Consider the following 7,500-nt stretch of genomic DNA (forward strand, 5'->3'; position numbering starts at 1 on the left):
ACATATACATGTCTACTGTGTTTATATATATATATGTATATTATATATATGTGTATATATATACACACACACACACACACACACACATATATATATATATATATATATTTACATATACACATATACATATCTACTGTGTATATATATATATATATACATATATATGTATATACATATATATATATATATATATATGTATATATATACATATACAGACATACATATCTACTGTATATATATATATATATATACTTATATGTACACACACACACACACACACACATATATATATATATACATTATACTTATATGTATATATACATCTATTACATATAAATTTATACAGTATATATAGGCTATATATATATATATATATATATTATATATCAATATATATATATATATATATATACATGTAAAAATTAAACATATAATTTATATATGTATATATATCTATATATATATATATATATACATCTATTATATGTACATATATATATATTATATATCAATATACTATATATATACATATATATATATATATATATAGTCTGTGTGTGTGCAAGCCAACACACTAAATTTAATATCTCCTCAAGAAATATATTTTCCTGTAAACTGTTCCTGTTCCTTTCAAATCATAAAATATAAAAAATATAAGAAGTCCTAGTTCCATGATTTGCAAATGCAATATTAAAAAACACAAACATTTCAACAAATAAAAAAAACTTTCTCTTTCATTTGATGAAGATTGTTCTTTGTATTAAGATCATTTAGTAACTCTGAAAAGTAATTTTTATAATTTTCCCATAGTAAAATCTTCGTTGACCTTTAGTATTGTGACGCCAGCTTTATACACAAGTACTGGCCTATCTAAATAACAATAAAATGCTATTTGCTAAGTTAAGATGCAGATGTAAAGTCAGTTGTTTTGGGGGTACAGCTAAATGCCCACCTATCCCTTATAAAAACTAACTCGCCTTCGTGGATGCATAGAGAGAGAGAGGAAGGTGGAGGGTGGGGGTGGGGGGGTAGGAGTCTGGGGGAGAGAGAGGGGGGGTGCCTGAGAGTGAAAACATGTACCTCCCATGCAGGGTAAAGTCTTCTACCTGTCTACTGTCAGATGGTCGATTTTATTAAATGAATTCGAAGGAGTTTCGACCTTACATTTACGAATGCAACTCTCGTCAATATATTCTCTTTTTCCTCCATCTGTCCTTATGGCCGGAAGGTTCATATTCAAGGTAACATAAAGGCACTTTCAACCTTATGTCTACTGTTTTCCTTTTCACTGTCCTATTCGAATGACTCTCTCCACGTAGGCTATTTGTTGTTACAGTCCGTTAGTCCTTATGTTAAGTAAATCAATAATCAACAATTAAATTTCATTAATCGCATATTTCCTTAAAAGATTACACTCAAAAAGTCACCTTTCTTTGCTAAATAACTCAAAACTCGATCTAATCAATCAATAGCCTTTGTACCATGGTCTTCCACTGTCTTGGGTTAGAGTTCTCTTGCTTGAGGGTACACTCGGGCACATTATTCTGTCTTATTTCTCTTCCTTTTGTTTTGTTTGAATTTTTATATTTTACATGGGAGATATTCATTTTAATATTGTTACTGTTCTTTGAATATTTTATTTTTCCATGTTTCCTTTCCTCACTGGGCTATTTTCCCTCTTGGAGCTACTGGCATAAAGCATCCTGCTTTTCCAATTATGGTGTTAGTTTTGCTAATAATAATAATAATAATAATAATAATAATAATAATAATAATAATAATAATAATATCTTAATTGAGACTGAGATAAAAAAAAATACCTTTACGACACTAGATAATTAATAATAATAATAATAATAATAATAATAATAATAATAATAATAATAATAATAATAATAATGTCTTCATTGAGACTGCGATAAAAAAATACCTTTATGACGCTAGATAATTAATAATAATAATAATAATAATAATAATAATAATAATAATAATAATAATAATAATATCTTCAAAGAGACGGAAATAAAAAAAGTCAATCAATCAATAAATAAAGTCACATTGAATGTGGATGATTCTACTCTTGTTGGAAACTGAAAGGTTTCCTGAAAGCAACTTTTATTACTTTATTTATTTATTTGTTGTTGTTTCTTCTTGTGTTTCTTCAAACTTGGCATAAACATGTTAAACAAGTCACCTTTACGACGCTAGATATTTATAAAATCGACCAATCAATTAATACAGTCTCAGTGAAAGGGGATGATAATACTCTTGTTGGAAACTGAAATGAGGCTAATAATAATAATAATAATAATAATAATAATAATAATAATAATAATAATAATAATAATAATAATAATAATAATAGTCACTGTGAAAGGGGATGATCCTACTCTTGTTGGAAACTGAAATGAGGCTAATAATAATAATAATAATAATAATAATAATAATAATAATAATAATAATAATAATAATAATAATAACAATAAAAATAATAATAATAATAATAATAACAATAATAATAATAATAATAATAATAATAATAATAATAACAATAATAATAATAATAGTCACTGTGAAAGGGGATGATTCTACTCTTGTTGGAAACTGAAATGAGGCTAATAATAATAATAATAATAATAATAATAATAATAATAATAATAATAATAATAATAGTCACTGTGAAAAGGGATGATTCTACTCTTATTGGAAACTGAAATGAGGCTAATAATAATAATAATAATAATAATAATAATAATAATAATAATAATAATAATAATAATAATAATAGTCACTGTGAAAGGGGATGATTCTATTCTTGTTGGAAACTGAAATGAGGCTAATAATAATAATAATAATAATAATAATAATAATAATAATAATAATAATAATAATAATAATAATAATAATAATAGTCACTGTGAAAAGGGATGATTCTATTCTTGTTGGAAACTGAAATGAGGCTAATAATAATAATAATAATAATAATAATAATAATAATAATAATAATAACAATAATAATAATAATAATAATAATAATAATAATAATAATAATAATAATAATAACAATAATAATAATAATAATAATAATAATAATAATAATAATAATAGTCACTGTGAAAGGGGATGATTCTATTCTTGTTGGAAACTGAAATGAGGCTAATAATAATAATAATAATAATAATAATAATAATAATAATAATAATAATAATAATAATAATAATAATAATAATAATAATAATAATAATAGTCACTGTGAAAGGGGATGATTCTACTCTTGTTGGAAACTGAAATGAGGCTAATAATAATAATAATAATAATAATAATAATAATAATAATAATAATAATAATAATAATAATAATAATAATAGTCACTGTGAAAGGGGATGATTCTATTCTTGTTGGAAACTGAAATGAGGCTAATAATAATAATAATAATAATAATAATAATAATAATAATAATAATAATAATAATAATAATAATAATAATAGTCACTGTGAAAGGGGATGATTCTACTCTTGTTGGAAACTGAAATGAGGCTAATAATAATAATAATAATAATAATAATAATAATAATAATAATAATAATAATAATAATAATAGTCACTGTGAAAGGAGATGATTCTACTCTTGTTGGAAACTGAAATGAGGCTAATAATAATAATAATAATAATAATAATAATAATAATAATAATAGTCACTGTGAAAGGGGATGATTCTACTCTTGTTGGAAACTGAAATGAGGCTAATAATAATAATAATAATAATAATAATAATAATAATAATAATAATAATAGTCACTGTGAAAGGATATGATTCTACTCTTGTTGGAAACTGAAATGAGGCTAATAATAATAATAATAATAATAATAATAATAATAATAATAATAATAATAATAATAATAATAATAGTCACTGTGAAAAGGGATGATTCTACTCTTATTGGAAACTGAAATGAGGCTAATAATAATAATAATAATAATAATAATAATAATAATAATAATAATAATAATAATAATAATAATAATAATAATAATAATAATAGTCACTGTGAAAGGGGATGATTCTACTCTTGTTGGAAACTGAAATGAGGCTAATAATAATAATAATAATAATAATAATAATAATAATAATAATAATAATAATAATAGTCACTGTGAAAGGGGATGATTCTATTCTTATTGGAAACTGAAATGAGGCTAATAATAATAATAATAATAATAATAATAATAATAATAATAATAATAATAATAATAATAATAATAATAATAATAGTCACTGTGAAAGGGGATGATTCTACTCTTATTGGAAACTGAAATGAGGCTAATAATAATAATAATAATAATAATAATAATAATAATAATAATAATAATAATAATAATAATAATAATAGTCACTGTGAAAGGGGATGATTCTACTCTTATTGGAAACTGAAATGAGGCTAATAATAATAATAATAATAATAATAATAATAATAATAATAATAATAATAATAATAATAATAATAATAGTCACTGTGAAAGGGGATGATTCTACTCTTATTGGAAACTGAAATGAGGCTAATAATAATAATAATAATAATAATAATAATAATAATAATAATAATAATAATAATAATAATAATAATAATAATAGTCACTGTGAAAGGGGATGATTCTACTCTTATTGGAAACTGAAATGAGGCTAATAATAATAATAATAATAATAATAATAATAATAATAATAATAATAATAATAATAATAGTCACTGTGAAAGGGGATGATTCTACTCTTGTTGGAAACTGAAATGAGGCTAATAATAATAATAATAATAATAATAATAATAATAATAATAATAATAATAATAATAATAATAATAATAGTCACTGTGAAAGGGGATGATTCTATTCTTGTTGGAAACTGAAATGAGGCTAATAATAATAATAATAATAATAATAATAATAATAATAATAATAATAATAATAATAATAATAATAATAATAGTCACTGTGAAAGGGGATGATTCTACTCTTGTTGGAAACTGAAATGAGGCTAATAATAATAATAATAATAATAATAATAATGATAATAATAATAATAATAATAATAATAATAATAGTCACTGTGAAAGGGGATGATTCTACTCTTGTTGGAAACTGAAATGAGGCTAATAATAATAATAATAATAATAATAATAATAATAATAATAATAATAATAATAATAATAATAATAATAATAGTCACTGTGAAAGGGGATGATTCTACTCTTGTTGGAAACTGAAATGAGGCTAATAATAATAATAATAATAATAATAATAACAATAATAATAATAATAATAATAATAATAATAATAGTCACTGTGAAAGGGGATGATTCTACTCTTGTTGGAAACTGAAATGAGGCTAATTATAATAATAATAATAATAATAATAATAATAATAATAATAATAATAATAATAATAATAATAATAATAATAATAGTCACTGTGAAAGGGGATGATTCTACTCTTGTTGGAAACTGAAATGAGGCTAATAATAATAATAATAATAATAATAATAATAATAATAATAATAATAATAATAATAATAATAATAGTCACTGTGAAAGGGGATGATTCTACTCTTATTGGAAACTGAAATGAGGCTAATAATAATAATAATAATAATAATAATAATAATAATAATAATAATAATAATAATAATAATAATAATAGTCACTGTGAAAGGGGATGATTCTACTCTTATTGGAAACTGAAATGAGGCTAATAATAATAATAATAATAATAATAATAATAATAATAATAATAATAATAATAATAATAATAATAATAGTCACTGTGAAAGGGGATGATTCTACTCTTGTTGGAAACTGAAATGAGGCTAATAATAATAATAATAATAATAATAATAATAATAATAATAATAATAATAATAATAATAATAATAATAATAGTCACTGTGAAAGGGGATGATTCTACTCTTATTGGAAACTGAAATGAGGCTAATAATAATAATAATAATAATAATAATAATAATAATAATAATAATAATAATAATAATAATAATAATAATAATAATAGTCACTGTGAAAGGGGATGATTCTACTCTTATTGGAAACTGAAATGAGGCTAATAATAATAATAATAATAATAATAATAATAATAATAATAATAATAATAATAATAATAGTCACTGTGAAAGGGGATGATTCTATTCTTGTTGGAAACTGAAATGAGGCTAATAATAATAATAATAATAATAATAATAATAATAATAATAATAATAATAATAATAATAATAATAATAATAGTCACTGTGAAAGGGGATGATTCTACTCTTATTGGAAACTGAAATGAGGCTAATAATAATAATAATAATAATAATAATAATAATAATAATAATAATAATAATAATAATAATAATAATAATAGTCACTGTGAAAGGGGATGATTCTACTCTTGTTGGAAACTGAAATGAGGCTAATAATAATAATAATAATAATAATAATAATAATAATAATAATAATAATAATAATAATAATAATAATAATAATAGTCACTGTGAAAGGGGATGATTCTATTCTTGTTGGAAACTGAAATGAGGCTAATAATAATAATAATAATAATAATAATAATAATAATAATAATAATAATAATAATAATAATAATAATAATAATAATAGTCACTGTGAAAGGGGATGATTCTACTCTTGTTGGAAACTGAAATGAGGCTAATAATAATAATAATAATAATAATAATAATAATAATAATAATAATAATAATAATAATAATAATAATAATAGTCACTGTGAAAGGGGATGATTCTACTCTTGTTGGAAACTGAAATGAGGCTAATAATAATAATAATAATAATAATAATAATAATAATAATAATAATAATAATAATAATAATAATAATAATAGTCACTGTGAAAGGGGATGATTCTACTCTTGTTGGAAACTGAAATGAGGCTAATAATAATAATAATAATAATAATAATAATAATAATAATAATAATAATAATAATAATAATAATAATAATAGTCACTGTGAAAGGGGATGATTCTACTCTTGTTGGAAACTGAAATGAGGCTAATAATAATAATAATAATAATAATAATAATAATAATAATAATAATAATAATAATAATAATAATAATAATAATAGTCACTGTGAAAGGGGATGATTCTACTCTTATTGGAAACTGAAATGAGGCTAATAATAATAATAATAATAATAATAATAATAATAATAATAATAATAATAATAATAATAATAATAATAATAATAATAGTCACTGTGAAAGGGGATGATTCTACTCTTATTGGAAACTGAAATGAGGCTAATAATAATAATAATAATAATAATAATAATAATAATAATAATAATAATAATAATAATAATAATAATAATAATAGTCACTGTGAAAGGGGATGATTCTATTCTTGTTGGAAACTGAAATGAGGCTAATAATAATAATAATAATAATAATAATAATAATAATAATAATAATAATAATA

The sequence above is a fragment of the Palaemon carinicauda genome, unplaced genomic scaffold, assembly GCF_036898095.1.
Source record: "Palaemon carinicauda isolate YSFRI2023 unplaced genomic scaffold, ASM3689809v2 scaffold3202, whole genome shotgun sequence".
Taxonomy (NCBI): domain Eukaryota; kingdom Metazoa; phylum Arthropoda; class Malacostraca; order Decapoda; family Palaemonidae; genus Palaemon; species Palaemon carinicauda.